At 41.9% G+C, this 22,052-nt stretch overlaps 23 non-coding genes across 23 annotated transcripts; 8 read left to right on the top strand and 15 right to left on the bottom strand.

Moving 5' to 3' along the window:
- Positions 1 to 2,697: 2,697 nt before the first annotated feature.
- On the top strand, positions 2,698 to 2,770 carry trnav-aac (transfer RNA valine (anticodon AAC)). Its single transcript has one exon. It is a non-coding gene; the product is annotated as a tRNA-Val (tRNA).
- Positions 2,771 to 2,889: 119 nt separating this feature from the next.
- Positions 2,890 to 2,962, top strand: trnav-cac (transfer RNA valine (anticodon CAC)). The gene has a single exon. It is a non-coding gene; the product is annotated as a tRNA-Val (tRNA).
- Positions 2,963 to 3,067: 105 nt separating this feature from the next.
- trnav-aac (transfer RNA valine (anticodon AAC)) lies at positions 3,068 to 3,140 on the top strand. Its single transcript has one exon. It is a non-coding gene; the product is annotated as a tRNA-Val (tRNA).
- A 130-nt stretch (positions 3,141 to 3,270) lies between these two features.
- Positions 3,271 to 3,343, top strand: trnav-cac (transfer RNA valine (anticodon CAC)). Its single transcript has one exon. It is a non-coding gene; the product is annotated as a tRNA-Val (tRNA).
- Positions 3,344 to 5,978: 2,635 nt separating this feature from the next.
- On the top strand, positions 5,979 to 6,056 carry trnav-uac (transfer RNA valine (anticodon UAC)). Its single transcript has one exon. It is a non-coding gene; the product is annotated as a tRNA-Val (tRNA).
- Positions 6,057 to 6,294: 238 nt separating this feature from the next.
- Positions 6,295 to 6,367, top strand: trnav-aac (transfer RNA valine (anticodon AAC)). Its single transcript has one exon. It is a non-coding gene; the product is annotated as a tRNA-Val (tRNA).
- Positions 6,368 to 6,484: 117 nt separating this feature from the next.
- trnav-cac (transfer RNA valine (anticodon CAC)) lies at positions 6,485 to 6,557 on the top strand. The gene has a single exon. It is a non-coding gene; the product is annotated as a tRNA-Val (tRNA).
- A 105-nt stretch (positions 6,558 to 6,662) lies between these two features.
- On the top strand, positions 6,663 to 6,735 carry trnav-aac (transfer RNA valine (anticodon AAC)). Its single transcript has one exon. It is a non-coding gene; the product is annotated as a tRNA-Val (tRNA).
- A 5,043-nt stretch (positions 6,736 to 11,778) lies between these two features.
- On the bottom strand, positions 11,779 to 11,851 carry trnav-cac (transfer RNA valine (anticodon CAC)). Its single transcript has one exon. It is a non-coding gene; the product is annotated as a tRNA-Val (tRNA).
- Positions 11,852 to 11,981: 130 nt separating this feature from the next.
- Positions 11,982 to 12,054, bottom strand: trnav-aac (transfer RNA valine (anticodon AAC)). Its single transcript has one exon. It is a non-coding gene; the product is annotated as a tRNA-Val (tRNA).
- Positions 12,055 to 12,159: 105 nt separating this feature from the next.
- trnav-cac (transfer RNA valine (anticodon CAC)) lies at positions 12,160 to 12,232 on the bottom strand. Its single transcript has one exon. It is a non-coding gene; the product is annotated as a tRNA-Val (tRNA).
- Positions 12,233 to 12,351: 119 nt separating this feature from the next.
- Positions 12,352 to 12,424, bottom strand: trnav-aac (transfer RNA valine (anticodon AAC)). Its single transcript has one exon. It is a non-coding gene; the product is annotated as a tRNA-Val (tRNA).
- Positions 12,425 to 12,654: 230 nt separating this feature from the next.
- On the bottom strand, positions 12,655 to 12,727 carry trnav-uac (transfer RNA valine (anticodon UAC)). Its single transcript has one exon. It is a non-coding gene; the product is annotated as a tRNA-Val (tRNA).
- Positions 12,728 to 15,501: 2,774 nt separating this feature from the next.
- Positions 15,502 to 15,574, bottom strand: trnav-cac (transfer RNA valine (anticodon CAC)). Its single transcript has one exon. It is a non-coding gene; the product is annotated as a tRNA-Val (tRNA).
- A 197-nt stretch (positions 15,575 to 15,771) lies between these two features.
- trnav-aac (transfer RNA valine (anticodon AAC)) lies at positions 15,772 to 15,844 on the bottom strand. Its single transcript has one exon. It is a non-coding gene; the product is annotated as a tRNA-Val (tRNA).
- A 105-nt stretch (positions 15,845 to 15,949) lies between these two features.
- trnav-cac (transfer RNA valine (anticodon CAC)) lies at positions 15,950 to 16,022 on the bottom strand. The gene has a single exon. It is a non-coding gene; the product is annotated as a tRNA-Val (tRNA).
- A 119-nt stretch (positions 16,023 to 16,141) lies between these two features.
- Positions 16,142 to 16,221, bottom strand: trnav-aac (transfer RNA valine (anticodon AAC)). Its single transcript has one exon. It is a non-coding gene; the product is annotated as a tRNA-Val (tRNA).
- A 237-nt stretch (positions 16,222 to 16,458) lies between these two features.
- Positions 16,459 to 16,531, bottom strand: trnav-uac (transfer RNA valine (anticodon UAC)). Its single transcript has one exon. It is a non-coding gene; the product is annotated as a tRNA-Val (tRNA).
- A 2,784-nt stretch (positions 16,532 to 19,315) lies between these two features.
- Positions 19,316 to 19,388, bottom strand: trnav-cac (transfer RNA valine (anticodon CAC)). Its single transcript has one exon. It is a non-coding gene; the product is annotated as a tRNA-Val (tRNA).
- Positions 19,389 to 19,518: 130 nt separating this feature from the next.
- Positions 19,519 to 19,591, bottom strand: trnav-aac (transfer RNA valine (anticodon AAC)). The gene has a single exon. It is a non-coding gene; the product is annotated as a tRNA-Val (tRNA).
- A 105-nt stretch (positions 19,592 to 19,696) lies between these two features.
- On the bottom strand, positions 19,697 to 19,769 carry trnav-cac (transfer RNA valine (anticodon CAC)). The gene has a single exon. It is a non-coding gene; the product is annotated as a tRNA-Val (tRNA).
- A 119-nt stretch (positions 19,770 to 19,888) lies between these two features.
- trnav-aac (transfer RNA valine (anticodon AAC)) lies at positions 19,889 to 19,961 on the bottom strand. The gene has a single exon. It is a non-coding gene; the product is annotated as a tRNA-Val (tRNA).
- Positions 19,962 to 20,194: 233 nt separating this feature from the next.
- Positions 20,195 to 20,267, bottom strand: trnav-uac (transfer RNA valine (anticodon UAC)). Its single transcript has one exon. It is a non-coding gene; the product is annotated as a tRNA-Val (tRNA).
- Positions 20,268 to 22,052: the final 1,785 nt, after the last annotated feature.

Genomic DNA, 22,052 nt, shown 5'->3' with positions numbered 1-22,052 from the left:
TAATAAGATTTTTTTCATTTGGATTGTGAACATTATATTATATATTTTTATTTTACTTGAAAATAGACAACAAAAGCTTCTCAATTCTAAGGAGATAACATTTTTCAGTGTCAGTATTAAAAATCAAAAGTTATTGTGATTTATATTTCTGAAATGTGGAAGAACGGTATATGTCCAGTTAGTGTGGAATAACAGTATAACTCCAGTTCATCATATCACTTTAAACCACTAAAGATCTGATTCCTTTATCTTAGTTTTAATACAGTAACAAACTTCAGGTTAATATTAAGCATTTCTTTCTATTATTATTTATTATTATTATTATTATTATTATTATTATTTAAAAACAAAATACAGTATGAACAAAGTATAATACATAGACATTCTTACAGTACAGGCAATAACAATGAATTATTAACAAAAAACAATAAATAAATAAATAAAAACAATAAATACAATGCAGACATACATCATAGCTAAATATTATTCAACATATCATAAGGTATACAAGATATATCATAATTTTCTCAACTTTCATTTCGACCTATTCATGACTGATCTATAGTAGACGCCCAGTAGGCTAGGCTACACGCAAATATAACTGTAACAAGTTAGTCAGATAGGATATCTTTGATCACTTCTTGTATGTTTAGATAGCTCCAATAGTGCACCTTGTCGTTTATTTAGAAAAGCTGGCGCAGCGCACCTGTGTATATACTACTTCAAACTGTTCTCGCGCTCTGCCATCTCACGATATAAATAAATAAATAAACAAATAAACTCTGCTTGCCATACTTTACACAGGACTGGCGGGAAATATGAAAGAATACAGCTTTATTATATATGGTATGTGGTTTATTTTGATAGGTTAACTGTTTATGCGGTGTTTAGCGCGTTCAGAGAGAGAGAGAGAGAGAGAGAGATCACATCACATATACGGTTCTTCCACTCAGCAGTTTGGGTGGATTTTTCCCTGGTTTTTGTTCTCCTCTTCGAGTCAAATATGGTTTTCCAGCATCCCTCAAAGCCTTCCTTACTCTGTCCTTCCATTTGGTCATGTCGGCTCTTTTTTTTTTTTTTGCCGAGGTTTTGCCTTTTAATGTCCGAAGCGGACATGACAGCAAGCGGCATCTCCATTCTTCTTTGTGGACATAAACGGTTTTTCCGCGTGACGCTATTTTAACGTTTAAAATGCAGACTCTTGGTCGCGCGAAAATATCCCCAAACTGTTTCTGTATACAAAGTTCACACATACAATTAATGTCACATGGTTATCTCATTTTTTGTTTTTTTGGACTTATACGGTTGTTCGTGGCACACACTCAATTGATCTTTACCACACATCTCTGCCATACGTACATCAACTTGACATAGTCACCACTAGTAAGCTACTACTAAATACGCTGACCAAACTGATAAACGCAACACTTTTGTTTTTGCCCCCATTTTTCATGAGCTGAACTCAAAGATCTAAGACTTTTCTATGTACACAACAGGCCTATTTCTTTCAAATATTGTTCACAAATCTGTCTAAATCTGTGTAAGTGAGCACCACTTCTTTGCAGAGATAATCCATCCGCCTCACAGGTGTGGCATATCAAGATGCTGATTAGACAGCATGATTATTGCACAGGTGTGCCTTAGGCTGGCCACAATGAAAGGCCACTCTAAAATGTGCCGTTTTAGCACACAGCACAATGCCACAGATGCTGCAAATTTTGAGGGAGCGTGCAACTGGCATGCTGACTGCAGGAATGTCCACCAGAGCTGTTACCCGTCAACTGAATGTTCATTTCTCTACCTTAAGGCGTTTCAGAGAATTTGGCAGTACATCCAACCGGCCTCACAACCACAGACCACGTGTAAGCACACCAGCCCAGGACCCCCACATCCAGCATCTTCACCTCCAAGATCATCTGAGACCAGCCACCCGGACAGCTGCTGCAAAAATCGGTTTGCATAAGCAAAGAATTTCTGCACAAACTGTTAGAAACCGTCTCAGGAAGCTCATCTGCATGCTCGTCGTCCTCATCGGGGTCTCGACCTGACTGCAGTTCGTCGTCGTAACCGACTTGAGTGGGCAAGTGCTCACATTCGACTGCAAATGTTAAGATACGCTAACCAGCGGGGACTGCCACGCCCACAGACTCGGTTCTATTACCCAGGTAATTTGGATGAACGGGCGGCCAGTGCGCTTGCAGGACCTCTCTGTGGTATAAAATCTTCATAAATAAATAAAAAGGACTGAAAAAAGAAGCTACCACTGAGGCGTCCCGCATAGGAATGGAAAAGAAAACCGCTCGGTTTGAGGAGCAAACGCGGTCCGTAGTCCTTTTTGCTTTCCAAAAAGCGTGCGCTGGAAAGGTAACACTCGCCCCCAACTGCAGGTTTCCGTAGTGTAGCGGTTATCACGTTCGCCTTACACGTGAAGGGTCCCCATTTCGAAGCTGGGCGGAAACAAACGGTTCCTTTTTTTTCCACTCTCTCTGTGCCGGAATTGGTAAGCCGGTGGTCCACGCTGCAAAGGCCTCACTTTCGAGGTAGGTGAAGGCAAGTGTATTAAGGAACTCTGCGCAGACTGCCACAGCGAATGAGCTCTGTCCTGTGGTCGGTGGGATCCGTGCGGATTGTCAATATGCTTGGATGGCAGATTAGGGTCCCATCTTTCTTTGAAAGAGCACGTGCTGCTGCTCCAGGGTTTCTGTAGTGTAGTGGTCATCACGTTCGCCTAACACGCGAAAGGTCCTCGGTTCGAAACCGAGCAGAAACAGCGTCTAGCTTTTGAGGGAAAACATAAACGGTTTGCGACGCCAGAGGGGATTTGCTTTTCCTTGGTTCGCTTTCCTGAAAGCGTGCACCAGGAGACTTCGGGCTGGGTCGCCGACACAGGTTTCCGTAGTGTAGTGGTTATCACGTTCGCCTCACACGCGAAAGGTCCCCAGTTCGAAACTGGGCGGAAACAACCAGTTGCGATTTTTCCTAAATTCCTTAAGCCGGGCTCTTTTGCCTTCTTACGCAACACAACAAAGGCCTCGCCGGCCAAGAGATGTTGGCAGCTTCAGTCTGAGTTTCTGTAGTGTAGTGGCCATCACGTTCGCCTAACACGCGAAAGGTCCTCGGTTCGAAACCGAGCAGAAACATCTGCTCTCTGTTCTTTGAAAGAAAAAAGCATGAACTCTTTGCTACGTCAGTGGGATTTAGATCTCTTTACCTTTATACGCGTTTCACCAAGTGTGCACCTAAAGATTTCGTTCTCTCCGTGGCTGCAAAGTTTCCGTAGTGTAGTGGTTATCACGTTCGCCTCACACGCGAAAGGTCCCCAGTTCGAAACTGGGCGGGAACAGCCTGCCTCTTTTCCACAACTGTTTAACGAGGTTTCTGTTGCGGAGCATCTCAACACCAAAAAGGCCTTGCTGCCGAGAGGCGTGAAGACAATCACTAAAGGTGTAGTTGATGCAAAAGTCAAAGTGCTCTGTTTCGGTTCTCCGTTTCTACCATGGGATTGACATCCCGTGGTAACTAGGAATTCACAAGCTTCAGTCTGGATCCAGAACACTTAAGAAGAGATGATGTCAACCCCTCAGAGGACTTCAGATGATGCCAACCCTTAAACAACATACAGCCCTAGCAAATTTTGCTACTGATTTATAGTGTTCCTTGTCTGTTTGATTAGGTCATTAATTGAGGCCTTGAGACGAAGAACCATACAAGTCCATATTTTCACATTTTGAGTAATAAGATTTTTTTTTTTCATTTGGATTGTGAACATTATATTATATATTTTTATTTTACTTGAAAATAGACAACAAAAGCTTCTCAATTCTAAGGAGATAACATTTTTCAGTGTCAGTATTAAAAATCAAAAGTTATTGTGATTTATATTTCTGAAATGTGGAAGAACGGTATATGTCCAGTTAGTGTGGAATAACAGTATAACTCCAGTTCATCATATCACTTTAAACCACTAAAGATCTGATTCCTTTATCTTATCTTTTTTAATACAGTAACAGAAACTTCAGGTTAATATTAAGCATTTCTTTCTATTATTATTATTATTATTATTATTATTATTATTATTATTATTATTATTTAAAAACAAAAAAACAAAATACAGTATGAACAAAGTATAATACATAGACATTCTTACAGTACAGGCAATAACAATGAATTATTAACAAAAAACAATAAATAAATAAATAAAAACAATAAATACAATGCAGACATACATCATAGCTAAATATTATTCAACATATCATAAGGTATACAAGATATATCATAATTTTCTCAACTTTCATTTCGACCTATTCATGACTGATCTATAGTAGACGCCCAGTAGGCTAGGCTACACGCAAATATAACTGTAACAAGTTAGTCAGATAGGATATCTTTGATCACTTCTTGTATGTTTAGATAGCTCCAATAGTGCACCTTGTCGTTTATTTAGAAAAGCTGGCGCAGCGCACCTGTGTATATACTACTTCAAACTGTTCTCGCGCTCTGCCATCTCACGATATAAATAAATAAATAAACAAATAAACTCTGCTTGCCATACTTTACACAGGACTGGCGGGAAATATGAAAGAATACAGCTTTATTATATATGGTATGTGGTTTATTTTGATAGGTTAACTGTTTATGCGGTGTTTAGCGCGTTCAGAGAGAGAGAGAGAGAGAGAGAGAGAGATCACATCACATATACGGTTCTTCCACTCAGCAGTTTGGGTGGATTTTTCCCTGGTTTTTGTTCTCCTCTTCGAGTCAAATATGGTTTTCCAGCATCCCTCAAAGCCTTCCTTACTCTGTCCTTCCATTTGGTCATGTCGGCTCCCTTTTTTTTGCCGAGGTTTTGCCTTTTAATGTCCGAAGCGGACATGACAGCAAGCGGCATCTCCATTCTTCTTTGTGGACATAAACGGTTTTTCCGCGTGACGCTATTTTAACGTTTAAAATGCAGACTCTTGGTCGCGCGAAAATATCCCCAAACTGTTTCTGTATACAAAGTTCACACATACAATTAATGTCACATGGTTATCTCATTTTTTGTTTTTTTGGACTTATACGGTTGTTCGTGGCACACACTCAATTGATCTTTACCACACATCTCTGCCATACGTACATCAACTTGACATAGTCACCACTAGTAAGCTACTACTAAATACGCTGACCAAACTGATAAACGCAACACTTTTGTTTTTGCCCCCATTTTTCATGAGCTGAACTCAAAGATCTAAGACTTTTCTATGTACACAACAGGCCTATTTCTTTCAAATATTGTTCACAAATCTGTCTAAATCTGTGTAAGTGAGCACCACTTCTTTGCAGAGATAATCCATCCGCCTCACAGGTGTGGCATATCAAGATGCTGATTAGACAGCATGATTATTGCACAGGTGTGCCTTAGGCTGGCCACAATGAAAGGCCACTCTAAAATGTGCCGTTTTAGCACACAGCACAATGCCACAGATGCTGCAAATTTTGAGGGAGCGTGCAACTGGCATGCTGACTGCAGGAATGTCCACCAGAGCTGTTACCCGTCAACTGAATGTTCATTTCTCTACCTTAAGGCGTTTCAGAGAATTTGGCAGTACATCCAACCGGCCTCACAACCACAGACCACGTGTAAGCACACCAGCCCAGGACCCCCACATCCAGCATCTTCACCTCCAAGATCATCTGAGACCAGCCACCCGGACAGCTGCTGCAAAAATCGGTTTGCATAAGCAAAGAATTTCTGCACAAACTGTTAGAAACCGTCTCAGGAAGCTCATCTGCATGCTCGTCGTCCTCATCGGGGTCTCGACCTGACTGCAGTTCGTCGTCGTAACCGACTTGAGTGGGCAAGTGCTCACATTCGACTGCAAAAGGCGGCATAGGAATGGAAAAGAAAACCGCTCGGTTTGAGGAGCAAACGCGGTCCGTAGTCCTTTTGCTTTCCAAAAAAGCGTGCGCTGAAAGGTAACACTCGCCCCCAACTGCAGGTTTCCGTAGTGTAGCGGTTATCACGTTCGCCTTACACGCGAAGGGTCCCCAGTTCGAAACTGGGCGGGGCGGAAACAAACGGTTCCTTTTTTTTTCCACTCTGTCTGTGCCGGAATTGGTAAGCCGGTGGTCCACGCTGCAAAGGCCTCACTTTCGAGGTAGGTGAAGGCAAGTGTATTAAGGAACTCTGCGCAGACTGCCACAGCGAATGAGCTCTGTCCTGTGGTCGGTGGGATCCGTGCGGATTGTCAATATGCTTGGATGGCAGATTAGGGTCCCATCTTTCTTTGAAAGAGCACGTGCTGCTGCTCCAGGGTTTCTGTAGTGTAGTGGTCATCACGTTCGCCTAACACGCGAAAGGTCCTCGGTTCGAAACCGAGCAGAAACAGCGTCTAGCTTTTGAGGGAAAACATAAACGGTTTGCGACGCCAGGGGATTTGCTTTTCCTTGGTTCGCTTTCCTGAAAGCGTGCACCAGGAGACTTCGGGCTGGGTCGTCGACACAGGTTTCCGTAGTGTAGTGGTTATCACGTTCGCCTCACACGCGAAAGGTCCCCAGTTCGAAACTGGGCGGAAACAACCAGTTGCGATTTTTCCTAAATTCCTTAAGCCGGGCTCTTTTGCCTTCTTACGCAACACAACAAAGGCCTCGCCGGCCAAGAGATGTTGGCAGCTTCAGTCTGAGTTTCTGTAGTGTAGTGGCCATCACGTTCGCCTAACACGCGAAAGGTCCTCGGTTCGAAACCGAGCAGAAACATCTGCTCTCTGTTCTTTGAAAGAAAAAGCATGAACTCTTTGCTACGTCAGTGGGATTTAGATCTCTTTACCTTTATACGCGTTTCACCAAGTGTGCACCTAAAGATTTCGTTCTCTCCGTGGCTGCAAAGTTTCGTAGTGTAGTGTAGTGTTATCACGTTCGCCTCACACGCGAAAGGTCCCCAGTTCGAAACTGGGCGGGAACAGCCTGCCTCTTTTCCACAACTGTTTAAGAGGTTTCTGTTGCGGAGCATCTCAACACCAAAAAGGCCTTGCTGCCGAGAGGCGTGAAGACAATCACTAAAGGTGTAGTTGATGCAAAAGTCAAAGTGCTCTGTTTCGGTTCTCCGTTTCTACCATGGGATTGACATCCCGTGGTAACTAGGAATTCACAAGCTTCAGTCTGGATCCAGAACACTTAAGAAGAGATGATGTCAACCCCTCAGAGGACTTCAGATGATGCCAACCCTTAAACAACATACAGCCCTAGCAAATTTTGCTACTGATTTATAGTGTTCCTTGTCTGTTTGATTAGGTCATTAATTGAGGCCTTGAGACGAAGAACCATACAAGTCCATATTTTCACATTTTGAGTAATAAGATTTTTTTCATTTGGATTGTGAACATTATATTATATATTTTTATTTTACTTGAAAATAGACAACAAAAGCTTCTCAATTCTAAGGAGATAACATTTTTCAGTGTCAGTATTAAAAATCAAAAGTTATTGTGATTTATATTTCTGAAATGTGGAAGAACGGTATATGTCCAGTTAGTGTGGAATAACAGTATAACTCCAGTTCATCATATCACTTTAAACCACTAAAGATCTGATTCCTTTATCTTAGTTTTAATACAGTAACAGAAACTTCAGGTTAATATTAAGCATTTCTTTTCTATTATTATTATTATTATTATTATTATTATTATTATTATTTAAAAACAAAATACAGTATGAACAAAGTATAATACATAGACATTCTTACAGTACAGGCAATAACAATGAATTATTAACAAAAAACAATAAATAAATAAATAAAAACAATAAATACAATGCAGACATACATCATAGCTAAATATTATTCAACATATCATAAGGTATACAAGATATATCATAATTTTCTCAACTTTCATTTCGACCTATTCATGACTGATCTATAGTAGACGCCCAGTAGGCTAGGCTACACGCAAATATAACTGTAACAAGTTAGTCAGATAGGATATCTTTGATCACTTTCTTGTATGTTTAGATAGCTCCAATAGTGCACCTTGTCGTTTATTTAGAAAAGCTGGCGCAGCGCACCTGTGTATATACTACTTCAAACTGTTCTCGCGCTCTGCCATCTCACGATATAAATAAATAAATAAACAAATAAACTCTGCTTGCCATACTTTACACAGGACTGGCGGGAAATATGAAAGAATACAGCTTTATTATATATGGTATGTGGTTTATTTTGATAGGTTAACTGTTTAGCGGTGTTTAGCGCGTTCAGAGATGAGAGAGAGAGAGATCACATCACATATACGGTTCTTCCACTCAGCAGTTTGGGTGGATGAAGGACAGAGTAAGGTTTTTGAGGGATGCTGGAGTCAAATTTGACTCGAAGATTGTTTCAAAATCTTCCTTACTCTGTCCTTCCATTTGGTGATGTGACTCTCCTCTTTACGGAGAAGTTTTGCCGCATAAACACGGAACCTTAAACCACATAGTTTTATATAATAAAGCTGTATTCTTTCATATTTCCCGCCAGTCCTGTGTAAAGTATGGCAAGCAGAGTATTATTTGTTTATTTATTTATTTATATCGTGAGATGGCAGAGCGCGAGAACAGTTTGAAGTAGTATATACACAGGTGCGCTGCGCCAGCTTTCTAAATAAACGACAAGGTGCACTATTGGAGCTATCTAAACATACAAGAAGTGATCAAAGATATCCTATCTGACTAACTTGTTACAGTTATATTTGCGTGTAGCCTAGCCTACTGGGCGTCTACTATAGATCAGTCATGAATAGGTCGAAATGAAAGTTGAGAAAATTATGATATATCTTGTATACCTTATGATATGTTGAATAATATTTAGCACCGGATGTATGTCTGCATTGTATTTATTGTTTTTATTTATTTATTTATTGTTTTTTGTTAATAATTCATTGTTATTGCCACTACTGTAAGAATGTCTATGTATTATACTTTGTTCATACTGTATTTTGTTTTTAAATAATAATAATAATAATAATAATAATAAACTAGAAAGAAATGCTTAATATTAACCTGAATACGGAAACCTGCAGTTGGGGGCGAGTGTTACCTTTCCAGCGCACGCTTTTGGAAAGCAAAAAGGACTACGGACCGCGTTTGCTCCTCAAACCGAGCGGTTTTGCTTCTTTTTTTCAGTCCTTTTTATTTATTTATGAAGATTTTATACCACAGAGAGGTCCTGCAAGCGCACTGGCCGCCCGTTCATCCAAATTACCTGGGTAATAGAACCGAGTCTGTGGGCGTGGCAGTCCCCGCTGGTTAGCGTATCTTAACATTTGCAGTCGAATGTGAGCACTTGCCCACTCAAGTCGGTTACGACGACGAACTGCAGTCAGGTCGAGACCCCGATGAGGACGACGAGCATGCAGATGAGCTTCCTGAGACGGTTTCTAACAGTTTGTGCAGAAATTCTTTGCTTATGCAAACCGATTTTTGCAGCAGCTGTCCGGGTGGCTGGTCTCAGATGATCTTGGAGGTGAAGATGCTGGATGTGGGGGTCCTGGGCTGGTGTGCTTACACGTGGTCTGTGGTTGTGAGGCCGGTTGGATGTACTGCCAAATTCTCTGAAACGCCTTAAGGTAGAGAAATGAACATTCAGTTGACGGGTAACAGCTCTGGTGGACATTCCTGCAGTCAGCATGCCAGTTGCACGCTCCCTCAAAATTTGCAGCATCTGTGGCATTGTGCTGTGTGCTAAAACGGCACATTTTAGAGTGGCCTTTCATTGTGGCCAGCCTAAGGCACACCTGTGCAATAATCATGCTGTCTAATCAGCATCTTGATATGCCACACCTGTGAGGCGGATGGATTATCTCTGCAAAGAAGTGGTGCTCACTTACACAGATTTAGACAGATTTGTGAACAATATTTGAAAGAAATAGGCCTGTTGTGTACATAGAAAAGTCTTAGATCTTTGAGTTCAGCTCATGAAAAATGGGGGCAAAAACAAAAGTGTTGCGTTTATCAGTTTGGTCAGCGTATTTAGTAGTAGCTTACTAGTGGTGACTATGTCAAGTTGATGTACGTATGGCAGAGATGTGTGGTAAAGATCAATTGAGTGTGTGCCACGAACAACCGTATAAGTCCAAAAAAACAAAAAATGAGATAACCATGTGACATTAATTGTATGTGTGAACTTTGTATACAGAAACAGTTTGGGGATATTTTCGCGCGACCAAGAGTCTGCATTTTAAACGTTAAAATAGCGTCACGCGGAAAAACCGTTTATGTCCACAAAGAAGAATGGAGATGCCGCTTGCTGTCATGTCCGCTTCGGACATTAAAAGGCAAAACCTCGGCAAAAAAAAAAAAAAGGGAGCCGACATGACCAAATGGAAGGACAGAGTAAGGAAGGCTTTGAGGGATGCTGGAAAACCATATTTGACTCGAAGAGGAGAACAAAAACCAGGGAAAAATCCACCCAAACTGCTGAGTGGAAGAACCGTATGTGATGATGTCTCTCTCTCTCTCTCTCTCTCTCTGAACGCGCTAAACACCGCATAAACAGTTAACCTATCAAAATAAACCACATACCATATATAATAAAGCTGTATTCTTTCATATTTCCCGCCAGTCCTGTGTAAAGTATGCAAGCAGAGTTTATTTGTTTATTTATTTATTTATATCGTGAGATGGCAGAGCGCGAGAACAGTTTGAAGTAGTATATACACAGGTGCGCTGCGCCAGCTTTTCTAAATAAACGACAAGGTGCACTATTGGAGCTATCTAAACATACAAGAAGTGATCAAAGATATCCTATCTGACTAACTTGTTACAGTTATATTTGCGTGTAGCCTAGCCTACTGGGCGTCTACTATAGATCAGTCATGAATAGGTCGAAATGAAAGTTGAGAAAATTATGATATATCTTGTATACCTTATGATATGTTGAATAATATTTAGCTATGATGTATGTCTGCATTGTATTTATTGTTTTTATTTATTTATTTATTGTTTTTTGTTAATAATTCATTGTTATTGCCTGTACTGTAAGAATGTCTATGTATTATACTTTGTTCATACTGTATTTTGTTTTTTTAATAATAATTAATAATAATAATAATAATAATAATAATAATAATAATAAACTAGAAAGAAATGCTTAATATTAACCTGAAGTTTCTGTTACTGTATTAAAACTAAGATAAAGGAATCAGATCTTTAGTGGTTTAAAGTGATATGATGAACTGGAGTTATACTGTTATTCCACACTAACTGGACATATACCGTTCTTCCACATTTCAGAAATATAAATCACAATAACTTTTGATTTTTAATACTGACACTGAAAAATGTTATCTCCTTAGAATTGAGAAGCTTTTGTTGTCTATTTTCAAGTAAAATAAAAATATATAATATAATGTTCACAATCCAAATGAAAAAAATCTTATTACTCAAAATGTGAAAATATGGACTTGTATGGTTCTTCGTCTCAAGGCCTCAATTAATGACCTAATCAAACAGACAAGGAACACTATAAATCAGTAGCAAAATTTGCTAGGGCTGTATGTTGTTTAAGGGTTGGCATCATCTGAAGTCCTCTGAGGGGTTGACATCATCTCTTCTTAAGTGTTCTGGATCCAGACTGAAGCTTGTGAATTCCTAGTTACCACGGGATGTCAATCCCATGGTAGAAACGGAGAACCGAAACAGAGCACTTTGACTTTTGCATCAACTACACCTTTAGTGATTGTCTTCACGCCTCTCGGCAGCAAGGCCTTTTTGGTGTTGAGATGCTCCGCAACAGAAACCTCGTTAAACAGTTGTGGAAAAGAGGCAGGCTGTTCCCGCCCAGTTTCGAACTGGGGACCTTTCGCGTGTGAGGCGAACGTGATAACCACTACACTACGGAAACTTTGCAGCCACGGAGAGAACGAAATCTTTAGGTGCACACTTGGTGAAACGCGTATAAAGGTAAAGAGATCTAAATCCCACTGACGTAGCAAAGAGTTCATGCTTTTTTCTTTCAAAGAACAGAGAGCAGATGTTTCTGCTCGGTTTCGAACCGAGGACCTTTCGCGTGTTAGGCGAACGTGATGGCCACTACACTACAGAAACTCAGACTGAAGCTGCCAACATCTCTTGGCCGGCGAGGCCTTTGTTGTGTTGCGTAAGAAGGCAAAAGAGCCCGGCTTAAGGAATTTAGGAAAAATCGCAACTGGTTGTTTCCGCCCAGTTTCGAACTGGGGACCTTTCGCGTGTGAGGCGAACGTGATAACCACTACACTACGGAAACCTGTGTCGACGACCCAGCCCGAAGTCTCCTGGTGCACGCTTTCAGGAAAGCGAACCAAGGAAAAGCAAATCCCCTCTGGCGTCGCAAACCGTTTATGTTTTCCCTCAAAAGCTAGACGCTGTTTCTGCTCGGTTTCGAACCGAGGACCTTTCGCGTGTTAGGCGAACGTGATGACCACTACACTACAGAAACCCTGGAGCAGCAGCACGTGCTCTTTCAAAGAAAGATGGGACCCTAATCTGCCATCCAAGCATATTAATGACGGATCCCACCGACCACAGGACAGAGCTCATTCGCTGTGGCAGTCTGCGCAGAGTTCCTTAATACACTTGCCTTCACCTACCTCGAAAGTGAGGCCTTTGCAGCGTGGACCACCGGCTTACCAATTCCGGCACAGACAGAGTGGAAAAAAGGGAACCGTTTGTTTCCGCCCAGTTTCGAACTGGGGACCCTTCGCGTGTAAGGCGAACGTGATAACCGCTACACTACGGAAACCTGCAGTTGGGGGCGAGTGTTACCTTTCCAGCGCACGCTTTTTGGAAAGCAAAAAGGACTACGGACCGCGTTTGCTCCTCAAACCGAGCGGTTTTCTTTTCCATTCCTATGCGGGACGCCTCAGTGGTAGCTTCTTTTTTTCAGTCCTTTTTATTTATTTATGAAGATTTTATACCACAGAGAGGTCCTGCAAGCGCACTGGCCGCCCGTTCATCCAAATTACCTGGGTAATAGAACCGAGTCTGTGGGCGTGGCAGTCCCCGCTGGTTAGCGTATCTTAACATTTGCAGTCGAATGTGAGCACTTGCCCACTCAAGTCGGTTACGACGACGAACTGCAGTCAGGTCGAGACCCCGATGAGGACGACGAGCATGCAGATGAGCTTCCTGAGACGGTTTCTAACAGTTTGTGCAGAAATTCTTTGCTTATGCAAACCGATTTTTGCAGCAGCTGTCCGGGTGGCTGGTCTCAGATGATCTTGGAGGTGAAGATGCTGGATGTGGGGGTCCTGGGCTGGTGTGCTTACACGTGGTCTGTGGTTGTGAGGCCGGTTGGATGTACTGCCAAATTCTCTGAAACGCCTTAAGGTAGAGAAATGAACATTCAGTTGACGGGTAACAGCTCTGGTGGACATTCCTGCAGTCAGCATGCCAGTTGCACGCTCCCTCAAAATTTGCAGCATCTGTGGCATTGTGCTGTGTGCTAAAACGGCACATTTTAGAGTGGCCTTTCATTGTGGCCAGCCTAAGGCACACCTGTGCAATAATCATGCTGTCTAATCAGCATCTTGATATGCCACACCTGTGAGGCGGATGGATTATCTCTGCAAAGAAGTGGTGCTCACTTACACAGATTTAGACAGATTTGTGAACAATATTTGAAAGAAATAGGCCTGTTGTGTACATAGAAAAGTCTTAGATCTTTGAGTTCAGCTCATGAAAAATGGGGGCAAAAACAAAAGTGTTGCGTTTATCAGTTTGGTCAGCGTATTTAGTAGTAGCTTACTAGTGGTGACTATGTCAAGTTGATGTACGTATGGCAGAGATGTGTGGTAAAGATCAATTGAGTGTGTGCCACGAACAACCGTATAAGTCCAAAAAAACAAAAAATGAGATAACCATGTGACATTAATTGTATGTGTGAACTTTGTATACAGAAACAGTTTGGGGATATTTTCGCGCGACCAAGAGTCTGCATTTTAAACGTTAAAATAGCGTCACGCGGAAAAACCGTTTATGTCCACAAAGAAGAATGGAGATGCCGCTTGCTGTCATGTCCGCTTCGGACATTAAAAGGCAAAACCTCAAAAAAAAAAAAAAGGGAGCCGACATGACCAAATGGAAGGACAGAGTAAGGAAGGCTTTGAGGGATGCTGCTGGAAAACCATATTTGACTCGAAGAGGAGAACAAAAACCAGGGAAAAATCCACCCAAACTGCTGAGTGGAAGAACCGTATATGTGATGTGATCTCTCTCTCTCTCTCTCTCTCTGAACGCGCTAAACACCGCATAAACAGTTAACCTATCAAAATAAACCACATACCATATATAATAAAGCTGTATTCTTTCATATTTCCCGCCAGTCCTGTGTAAAGTATGGCAAGCAGAGTTTATTTGTTTATTTATTTATTTATATCGTGAGATGGCAGAGCGCGAGAACAGTTTGAAGTAGTATATACACAGGTGCGCTGCGCCAGCTTTTCTAAATAAACGACAAGGTGCACTATTGGAGCTATCTAAACATACAAGAAGTGATCAAAGATATCCTATCTGACTGACTTGTTACAGTTATATTTGCGTGTAGCCTAGCCTACTGGGCGTCTACTATAGATCAGTCATGAATAGGTCGAAATGAAAGTTGAGAAAATTATGATATATCTTGTATACCTTATGATATGTTGAATAATATTTAGCTATGATGTATGTCTGCATTGTATTTATTGTTTTTATTTATTTATTTATTGTTTTTTGTTAATAATTCATTGTTATTGCCTGTACTGTAAGAATGTCTATGTATTATACTTTGTTCATACTGTATTTTGTTTTTAAATAATAATAATAATAATAATAATAATAATAAACTAGAAAGAAATGCTTAATATTAACCTGAAGTTTCTGTTACTGTATTAAAACTAAGATAAAGGAATCAGATCTTTAGTGGTTTAAAGTGATATGATGAACTGGAGTTATACTGTTATTCCACACTAACTGGACATATACCGTTCTTCCACATTTCAGAAATATAAATCACAATAACTTTTGATTTTTAATACTGACACTGAAAAATGTTATCTCCTTAGAATTGAGAAGCTTTTGTTGTCTATTTTCAAGTAAAATAAAAATATATAATATAATGTTCACAATCCAAATGAAAAAAATCTTATTACTCAAAATGTGAAAATATGGACTTGTATGGTTCTTCGTCTCAAGGCCTCAATTAATGACCTAATCAAACAGACAAGGAACACTATAAATCAGTAGCAAAATTTGCTAGGGCTGTATGTTGTTTAAGGGTTGGCATCATCTGAAGTCCTCTGAGGGGTTGACATCATCTCTTCTTAAGTGTTCTGGATCCAGACTGAAGCTTGTGAATTCCTAGTTACCACGGGATGTCAATCCCATGGTAGAAACGGAGAACCGAAACAGAGCACTTTGACTTTTGCATCAACTACACCTTTAGTGATTGTCTTCACGCCTCTCGGCAGCAAGGCCTTTTTGGTGTTGAGATGCTCCGCAACAGAAACCTCGTTAAACAGTTGTGGAAAAGAGGCAGGCTGTTCCCGCCCAGTTTCGAACTGGGGACCTTTCGCGTGTGAGGCAAACGTGATAACCACTACACTACGGAAACTTTGCAGCCACGGAGAGACCTTTCGCGTGTGAGGCGAACGTGATAACCACTACACTATGGAAACTTTGCACGGAGAGAACGAATCTTTAGGTGCTTTGGTGCACACTTGGTGAAACGCGTATAAAGGTAAAGAGATCTAAATCCCACTGACGTAGCAAAGAGTTCATGCTTTTTTCTTTCAAAGAACAGAGAGCAGATGTTTCTGCTCGGTTTCGAACCGAGGACCTTTCGCGTGTTAGGCGAACGTGATGGCCACTACACTACAGAAACTCAGACTGAAGCTGCCAACATCTCTTGGCCGGCGAGGCCTTTGTTGTGTTGCGTAAGAAGGCAAAAGAGCCCGGCTTAAGGAATTTAGGAAAAATCGCAACTGGTTGTTTCCGCCCAGTTTCGAACTGGGGACCTTTCGCGTGTGAGGCGAACGTGATAACCACTACACTACGGAAACCTGTGTCGGCGACCCAGCCCGAAGTCTCCTGGTGCACGCTTTCAGGAAAGCGAACCAAGGAAAAGCAAATCCCCTCTGGCGTCGCAAACCGTTTATGTTTTCCCTCAAAAGCTAGACGCTGTTTCTGCTCGGTTTCGAACCGAGGACCGAGGACCTTTCGCGTGTTAGGCGAACGTGATGACCACTACACTACAGAAACCCTGGAGCAGCAGCACGTGCTCTTTCAAAGAAAGATGGGACCCTAATCTGCCATCCAAGCATATTGACAATCCGCACGGATCCCACCGACCACAGGACAGAGCTCATTCGCTGTGGCAGCAGTCGCAGAGTTCCTTAATACACTTGCCTTCACCTACCTCGAAAGTGAGGCCTTTGCAGCGTGGACCACCGGCTTACCAATTCCGGCACAGAGAGAGTGGAAAAAAAAGGAACCGTTTGTTTCCGCCCAGCTTCGAAATGGGGACCCTTCGCGTGTAAGGCGAACGTGATAACCGCTACACTACGGAAACCTGCAGTTGGGGGCGAGTGTTACCTTTCCAGCGCACGCTTTTTGGAAAGCAAAAAGGACTACGGACCGCGTTTGCTCCTCAAACCGAGCGGTTTTCTTTTCCATTCCTATGCGGGACGCCTCAGTGGTAGCTTCTTTTTTTCAGTCCTTTTTATTTATTTATGAAGATTTTATACACAGAGAGGTCCTGCAAGCGCACTGGCCGCCCGTTCATCCAAATTACCTGGGTAATAGAACCGAGTCTGTGGGCGTGGCAGTCCCCGCTGGTTAGCGTATCTTAACATTTGCAGTCGAATGTGAGCACTTGCCCACTCAAGTCGGTTACGACGACGAACTGCAGTCAGGTCGAGACCCCGATGAGGACGACGAGCATGCAGATGAGCTTCCTGAGACGGTTTCTAACAGTTTGTGCAGAAATTCTTTGCTTATGCAAACCGATTTTTGCAGCAGCTGTCCGGGTGGCTGGTCTCAGATGATCTTGGAGGTGAAGATGCTGGATGTGGGGGTCCTGGGCTGGTGTGCTTACACGTGGTCTGTGGTTGTGAGGCCGGTTGGATGTACTGCCAAATTCTCTGAAACGCCTTAAGGTAGAGAAATGAACATTCAGTTGACGGGTAACAGCTCTGGTGGACATTCCTGCAGTCAGCATGCCAGTTGCACGCTCCCTCAAAATTTGCAGCATCTGTGGCATTGTGCTGTGTGCTAAAACGGCACATTTTAGAGTGGCCTTTCATTGTGGCCAGCCTAAGGCACACCTGTGCAATAATCATGCTGTCTAATCAGCATCTTGATATGCCACACCTGTGAGGCGGATGGATTATCTCTGCAAAGAAGTGGTGCTCACTTACACAGATTTAGACAGATTTGTGAACAATATTTGAAAGAAATAGGCCTGTTGTGTACATAGAAAAGTCTTAGATCTTTGAGTTCAGCTCATGAAAAATGGGGGCAAAAACAAAAGTGTTGCGTTTATCAGTTTGGTCAGCGTATTTAGTAGTAGCTTACTAGTGGTGACTATGTCAAGTTGATGTACGTATGGCAGAGATGTGTGGTAAAGATCAATTGAGTGTGTGCCACGAACAACCGTATAAGTCCAAAAAAACAAAAAATGAGATAACCATGTGACATTAATTGTATGTGTGAACTTTGTATACAGAAACAGTTTGGGGATATTTTCGCGCGACCAAGAGTCTGCATTTTAAACGTTAAAATAGCGTCACGCGGAAAAACCGTTTATGTCCACAAAGAAGAATGGAGATGCCGCTTGCTGTCATGTCCGCTTCGGACATTAAAAGGCAAAACCTCGCAAAAAAAAAAAAAAAGGGAGCCGACATGACCAAATGGAAGGACAGAGTAAGGAAGGCTTTGAGGGATGCTGGAAAACCATATTTGACTCGAAGAGGAGAACAAAAACCAGGGAAAAATCCACCCAAACTGCTGAGTGGAAGAACCGTATATGTGATGTGATCTCTCTCTCTCTCTCTCTCTCTCTGAACGCGCTAAACACCGCATAAACAGTTAACCTATCAAAAAAAAACCACATACCATATATAATAAAGCTGTATTCTTTCATATTTCCCGCCAGTCCTGTGTAAAGTATGGCAAGCAGAGTTTATTTGTTTATTTATTTATTTATATCGTGAGATGGCAGAGCGCGAGAACAGTTTGAAGTAGTATATACACAGGTGCGCTGCGCCAGCTTTTCTAAATAAACGACAAGGTGCACTATTGGAGCTATCTAAACATACAAGAAGTGATCAAAGATATCCTATCTGACTAACTTGTTACAGTTATATTTGCGTGTAGCCTAGCCTACTGGGCGTCTACTATAGATCAGTCATGAATAGGTCGAAATGAAAGTTGAGAAAATTATGATATATCTTGTATACCTTATGATATGTTGAATAATATTTAGCTATGATGTATGTCTGCATTGTATTTATTGTTTTTATTTATTTATTTATTGTTTTTTGTTAATAATTCATTGTTATTGCCTGTACTGTAAGAATGTCTATGTATTATACTTTGTTCATACTGTTTTTTTTTTTTTTTAAATAATAATAATAATAATAATAATAATAATAATAAACTAGAAAGAAATGCTTAATATTAACCTGAAGTTTCTGTTACTGTATTAAAACTAAGATAAAGGAATCAGATCTTTAGTGGTTTAAAGTGATATATGATGAACTGGAGTTATACTGTTATTCCACACTAACTGGACATATACCGTTCTTCCACATTTCAGAAATATAAATCACAATAACTTTTGATTTTTAATACTGACACTGAAAAATGTTATCTCCTTAGAATTGAGAAGCTTTTGTTGTCTATTTTCAAGTAAAATAAAAATATATAATATAATGTTCACAATCCAAATGAAAAAAATCTTATTACTCAAAATGTGAAAATATGGACTTGTATGGTTCTTCGTCTCAAGGCCTCAATTAATGACCTAATCAAACAGACAAGGAACACTATAAATCAGTAGCAAAATTTGCTAGGGCTGTATGTTGTTTAAGGGTTGGCATCATCTGAAGTCCTCTGAGGGGTTGACATCATCTCTTCTTAAGTGTTCTGGATCCAGACTGAAGCTTGTGAATTCCTAGTTACCACGGGATGTCAATCCCATGGTAGAAACGGAGAACCGAAACAGAGCACTTTGACTTTTGCATCAACTACACCTTTAGTGATTGTCTTCACGCCTCTCGGCAGCAAGGCCTTTTTGGTGTTGAGATGCTCCGCAACAGAAACCTCGTTAAACAGTTGTGGAAAAGAGGCAGGCTGTTCCCGCCCAGTTTCGAACTGGGGACCTTTCGCGTGTGAGGCGAACGTGATAACCACTACACTACGGAAACTTTGCAGCCACGGAGAGAACGAAATCTTTAGGTGCACACTTGGTGAAACGCGTATAAAGGTAAAGAGATCTAAATCCCACTGACGTAGCAAAGAGTTCATGCTTTTTTCTTTCAAAGAACAGAGAGCAGATGTTTCTGCTCGGTTTCGAACCGAGGACCTTTCGCGTGTTAGGCGAACGTGATGGCCACTACACTACAGAAACTCAGACTGAAGCTGCCAACATCTCTTGGCCGGCGAGGCCTTTGTTGTGTTGCGTAAGAAGGCAAAAGAGCCCGGCTTAAGGAATTTAGGAAAAATCGCAACTGGTTGTTTCCGCCCAGTTTCGAACTGGGGACCTTTCGCGTGTGAGGCGAACGTGATAACCACTACACTACGGAAACCTGTGTCGACGACCCAGCCCGAAGTCTCCTGGTGCACGCTTTCAGGAAAGCGAACCAAGGAAAAGCAAATCCCCTCTGGCGTCGCAAACCGTTTATGTTTTCCCTCAAAAGCTAGACGCTGTTTCTGCTCGGTTTCGAACCGAGGACCTTTCGCGTGTTAGGCGAACGTGATGACCACTACACTACAGAAACCCTGGAGCAGCAGCACGTGCTCTTTCAAAGAAAGATGGGACCCTAATCTGCCATCCAAGCATATTGACAACACGGATCCCACCGACCACAGGACAGAGCTCATTCGCTGTGGCAGTCTGCGCAGAGTTCCTTAATACACTTGCCTTCACCTACCTCGAAAGTGAGGCCTTTGCAGCGTGGACCACCGGCTTACCAATTCCGGCACAGACAGAGTGGAAAAAAAGGGAACCGTTTGTTTCCGCCCAGTTTCGAACTGGGGACCTTTCGCGTGTAAGGCGAACGTGATAACCGCTACACTACGGAAACCTGCAGTTGGGGGCGAGTGTTACCTTTCCAGCGCACGCTTTTTGGAAAGCAAAAAGGACTACGGACCGCGTTTGCTCCTCAAACCGAGCGGTTTTCTTTTCCATTCCTATGCGGGACGCCTCAGTGGTAGCTTCTTTTTTCAGTCCTTTTTATTTATTTATGAAGATTTTATACCACAGAGAGGTCCTGCAAGCGCACTGGCCGCCCGTTCATCCAAATTACCTGGGTAATAGAACCGAGTCTGTGGGCGTGGCAGTCCCCGCTGGTTAGCGTATCTTAACATTTGCAGTCGAATGTGAGCACTTGCCCACTCAAGTCGGTTACGACGACGAACTGCAGTCAGGTCGAGACCCCGATGAGGACGACGAGCATGCAGATGAGCTTCCTGAGACGGTTTCTAACAGTTTGTGCAGAAATTCTTTGCTTATGCAAACCGATTTTTGCAGCAGCTGTCCGGGTGGCTCTCAGATGATCTTGGAGGTGAAGATGCTGGATGTGGGGGTCCTGGGCTGGTGTGCTTACACGTGGTCTGTGGTTGTGAGGCCGGTTGGATGTACTGCCAAATTCTCTGAAACGCCTTAAGGTAGAGAAATGAACATTCAGTTGACGGGTAACAGCTCTGGTGGACATTCCTGCAGTCAGCATGCCAGTTGCACGCTCCCTCAAAATTTGCAGCATCTGTGGCATTGTGCTGTGTGCTAAAACGGCACATTTTAGAGTGGCCTTTCATTGTGGCCAGCCTAAGGCACACCTGTGCAATAATCATGCTGTCTAATCAGCATCTTGATATGCCACACCTGTGAGGCGGATGGATTATCTCTGCAAAGAAGTGGTGCTCACTTACACAGATTTAGACAGATTTGTGAACAATATTTGAAAGAAATAGGCCTGTTGTGTACATAGAAAAGTCTTAGATCTTTGAGTTCAGCTCATGAAAAATGGGGGCAAAAACAAAAGTGTTGCGTTTATCAGTTTGGTCAGCGTATTTAGTAGTAGCTTACTAGTGGTGACTATGTCAAGTTGATGTACGTATGGCAGAGATGTGTGGTAAAGATCAATTGAGTGTGTGCCACGAACAACCGTATAAGTCCAAAAAAACAAAAAATGAGATAACCATGTGACATTAATTGTATGTGTGAACTTTGTATACAGAAACAGTTTGGGGATATTTTCGCGCGACCAAGAGTCTGCATTTTAAACGTTAAAATAGCACACGGAAAAACCGTTTATGTCCACAAAGAAGAATGGAGATGCCGCTTGCTGTCATGTCCGCTTCGGACATTAAAAGGCAAAACCTCAAAAAAAAAAAAAAAAAAGGGAGCCGACATGACCAAATGGAAGGACAGAGTAAGGAAGGCTTTGAGGGATGCTGGAAAACCATATTTGACTCGAAGAGGAGAACAAAAACCAGGGAAAAATCCACCCAAACTGCTGAGTGGAAGAACCGTATATGTGATGTGATCTCTCTCTCTCTCTCTCTCTGAACGCGCTAAACACCGCATAAACAGTTAACCTATCAAAAGAAAACCACATACCATATATAATAAAGCTGTATTCTTTCATATTTCCCGCCAGTCCTGTGTAAAGTATGGCAAGCAGAGTTTATTTGTTTATTTATTTATTTATATCGTGAGATGGCAGAGCGCGAGAACAGTTTGAAGTAGTATATACACAGGTGCGCTGCGCCAGCTTTTCTAAATAAACGACAAGGTGCACTATTGGAGCTATCTAAACATACAAGAAGTGATCAAAGATATCCTATCTGACTAACTTGTTACAGTTATA

Source organism: Labeo rohita, unplaced genomic scaffold (genome assembly GCF_022985175.1).
Source record: "Labeo rohita strain BAU-BD-2019 unplaced genomic scaffold, IGBB_LRoh.1.0 scaffold_85, whole genome shotgun sequence".
NCBI classification, from domain to species: Eukaryota; Metazoa; Chordata; class Actinopteri; order Cypriniformes; family Cyprinidae; genus Labeo; species Labeo rohita.
This window is presented reverse-complemented; position numbering and strand designations above follow the sequence as displayed.